General features: G+C 54.3%; 1 pseudogene; it reads left to right on the forward strand.

Annotated features, from left to right (window-relative positions):
• The window catches only part of LOC126927757 (large subunit ribosomal RNA), a 2,909-nt pseudogene extending 2,075 nt beyond the window's left edge, over positions 1 to 834 (forward strand).
• The last annotated feature ends 2,995 nt before the right edge of the window (positions 835 to 3,829 follow it).

The following is a 3,829-nucleotide window of genomic DNA, read 5'->3' on the forward strand; positions in this document are numbered from 1 at the left end:
CTCGTAAGAGTGTTCGTCGGGGTAACCCAAAATGACCTGGAGACGCCGTCGGGAGATCCGGGAAGAGTTTTCTTTTCTGTATAAGCGTTCGAGTTCCCTGGAAACCTCTAGCAGGGAGATAGGGTTTGGAACGCGAAGAGCACCGCAGTTGCGGCGGTGTCCGGATCTTCCCCTCGGACCTTGAAAATCCAGGAGAGGGCCACGTGGAGGTGTCGCGCCGGTTCGTACCCATATCCGCAGCAGGTCTCCAAGGTAAAGAGCCTCTAGTCGATAGATTAATGTAGGTAAGGGAAGTCGGCAAATTGGATCCGTAACTTCGGAATAAGGATTGGCTCTGAGGAGCGGGGCGTGTCGGGCTTGGTCGGGAAGCGGGTTTGGCTGACGTGCCGGGCCTGGGCGAGCTGAACGGGACGCGGCGTATCTCTCTCTCGGGGGGGATATCGTCGCGCACCCCGGATCCGAGCTCGGTCCCGTGCCTTGGCCTCCCGCGGATCTTCCTTGCTGCGAGGCTTCCGTGGCGGTTTTACCGTCGCGGTCGTTCTCTTCGGCCGCCATTCAACGCTCAGCTCAGAACTGGCACGGACTAGGGGAATCCGACTGTCTAATTAAAACAAAGCATTGCGATGGCCCCCAAGGGTGTTGACGCAATGTGATTTCTGCCCAGTGCTCTGAATGTCAACGTGAAGAAATTCAAAAAAGCGCGGGTAAACGGCGGGAGTAACTATGACTCTCTTAAGGTAGCCAAATGCCTCGTCATCTAATTAGTGACGCGCATGAATGGATTAACGAGATTCCCTCTGTCCCTATCTACTTCCCGCAGGGAGGGCTCGCTTTGCGAGCCTATGGGGGCTGGCAAACCCACGTTCCCGCAGCCAGGGGGACCGTCGGGACAAGCGTCCCGTTACGTGAGTCCCTATGTACACCGCAAGGAAGGTTGCCGGCGGAGAGAGGCAGCCTCACTCTCTCCAAGGGGCCTTGGGTAGTAGCGCACCCACGATCCTGATGCCAAGGGTGGGACCGTCGGGGAAAGTTCAGGGTTTGTAGGCGCCCTGTAAGCCCCGCTTACGTGAGTCCCATCTGGGTCTGCCAAGCTCGGTTAGCAGGACGCCGGGCCGGTAGTGACGTGGCCGTACATCCACACGATAGTCCCACCAGCGACTTAGGCTGGTACCACGGGCGGGTCGAGTTATAGCCCGGAGGGAGTAGCGACCCCTCTGCTCGGCCAAAAATGGGTATGGACTCGTGGTGGCAGTGGTTGATGGCCAAGATGCTGGCAAGAGGGCCGAGTTAAGGTGTTCGTCCTACACCGAATGGTCTACGGCGTGTGAGCAGCGTCCCAACTGCTCCGGTACCGTCCCGGTAGACGGTAGGGCTTAGAAAGGGCCCCGTTCGACCTGAGACGAGCGACAGCCCCTGCAGGCCTAGCTAATCCAGGAAGCAGGGCACTGTGTGCCTTGCGCGATGGTTGGGCGTTTACCCAACCCCAATTGGTCCAGGGGACCCGGGTTACTGTATGGACAAAAAGTCTGGGAAAGTACCCGTTACCAAAAATTGCATATATGTATGTATGTCCCTATCTACTAGTTTTCCAAGATGGCGGCAAGTGGGACGGACGCGTGCACGTCGCTCCGCAGTCTATAAACGAAAAAACCGGGCAAATTAAAAAGTTCGGGCGTAAAAATTAATTTAAAGCAAAGTGGGAGTGCCGAGGAAAACGTGTAGTTAAAAAGAATCGTGGAGATCGCCGAATTCAGAGCGAAAAAAGCTAATGTAAATCGCCACGTGCGAAAAGTGAGGTTAGCTGACGCGACGGATAGGAAAAACCGAAAAATCAAAGATCTCGGGAGCGAAAAATAATTTAATAGGCAGAGTTAGTGCTTAAAATAAAGTGCATGCAAAAATATTAGTGGAGATTTCCGCAATAAGCGCGGAAAAAGCAAAGAAAGTGCCGCGTGTGCGAAGCGAGGTTAGGCCACGTGGCGGACAAAAACGCGTAAATCGAAGATCTCGGGCACGGAACTAAAATAATAGGTAGTGCGAGTGCTAAAAAACATAGTGCACACCGAAAGTTTAGTGAAAATTGCCGCAATAAGCGCGGAAAAACAAAAGAAAGTGCCGCGTGCGCGAAGTGAGGTTAGGCCACGTGGCGGACAAAAACGCGAAAATCGAAGATCTCGGGCACGAAAACTAAAATAATAGATAGTGCGAGTGCTAAAAACATAGTGCACACCGAAAGTTTAGTGGAAATTGCCGCAATAAGCGCGAGAAAAGCAAAACAAAGTGCCACGTGCGGGAGGATAGGTTAGCGGACGCGCGGCAGCCATCTTGGGTCGAGCGACCGAAGCGCCGCCGCCCGGGCATCTTGGGAACCAAGAGCACGCTGCTAGGCGGCAAATTCAAATTCAAATTCAAACCCAGGGGTTTTGAACTGTGAAGAGCACGCCGCCCGGACTCAGCGCGGGAGTGCTCGCGGGAACAAAGCGCCAACTGAAAGTCCGCGAGGGGGATTCAATACGCCGCTGGACATAGCCACCGGGAAGCGAACAGCCGCAGCGGCAGCCGCAAGAAGCGGCAAGGAGCCGGTGATGCCGACGCTAGGGCACTCGTCGCCAGGCGCAGAGGCCAGAGTGGTCCTCCAACCCCTGAGGAAACAGATGGAAAAGAACGAGGCCACTCCAAGCCCGAGGATACCAGAGAAGACGATGAGAGCAGGCCTGGGGAGAAACAACCCCCCCAGAGATGAGGAGAGATTGGCCGGGGAGGATAAGCGGCAAGTGCCCGATATAAAGGCACAGGCCAGTGACATAGAGAGGAAGGTCACGGCGTTCTGCTTAGACTCGGCCAGGAAAATAAACAAGGAACACGCCGCAGTAATCCTACGGCACTTCAAAGAAATGAGGGGCATTGTTGACGAGCTACTGCTCCATAATAGCTACCTGACAGGCAGGCTAGAGCAGAGTGCCGGAGATGAGAAGAACAAGGAAACGGCGATAATGAACGCCGTCAACAAAGCAACCAGGCGGCTAGAAACAGCCGTCTTGAGAACGACGCAGCAGGAACAGAGGGAGCCGACATACGCCGAAAAAGTAAAGATAACGAGCAACAAGGTCGAGCAGACGGCGGTCAAGCCGCCCAAAAATGTGGTCATAATTCGACCGGAAAGAGAAGGTGGCGAGATTCAAACGAGCGAAGAAGCACTTGACGCGGTGTTCACCCTAGTGAATCCCCGCAAGAGAGGAATCCAAGTTACGGCCGTCCGGAAAATAAAGGGAAACGGCCTAGCCGTTGAGACGACGAAGCCGGAGAGCCTAAAAGAGTTCACCGAGAACTCGAAACTAAAGGAGGCTGGACTAAAAGCTAGCACGCCGCAGCGGAGACCCCCCAGGATGATCATCTACGACGTCCCGAGGGACATTCCAGAGAAGGAGATCCTGGCCTGCATGAGGAAGCAGAACCAAGAAAGACTAAATGAGGACGACGTTGCAGCCATCAAGTTCTGCTTCAGGACCGGCAGAAAGGATCAAGAGGAGACGAACTGGGTCATCGAAGTGCCCCCCCAGGTAAGGGAGAAACTATTGAAAGGTAAGATCTTCCTCTCATGGAATGCCTGCAAAGTTAAAGATTACATAGCAATTAGTCGCTGCTACAAGTGTCAAGGATACGGACACGTGGCAAAATATTGCCGCGTTAACTACGAAATCTGCGCGCACTGTGCAGAAAGTGGGCACAGCACTAAAGAGTGCAAAGATAAGGATGGGCACGCCACCTGCGTAAACTGCAAGAGAGCAGGGAGGAAGGGCGACCACGCAGCTTCCAACGCGAAATGCCC

The sequence above is a fragment of the Bombus affinis genome, unplaced genomic scaffold, assembly GCF_024516045.1.
Source record: "Bombus affinis isolate iyBomAffi1 unplaced genomic scaffold, iyBomAffi1.2 ctg00000209.1, whole genome shotgun sequence".
Lineage (NCBI taxonomy): Eukaryota > Metazoa > Arthropoda > Insecta > Hymenoptera > Apidae > Bombus > Bombus affinis.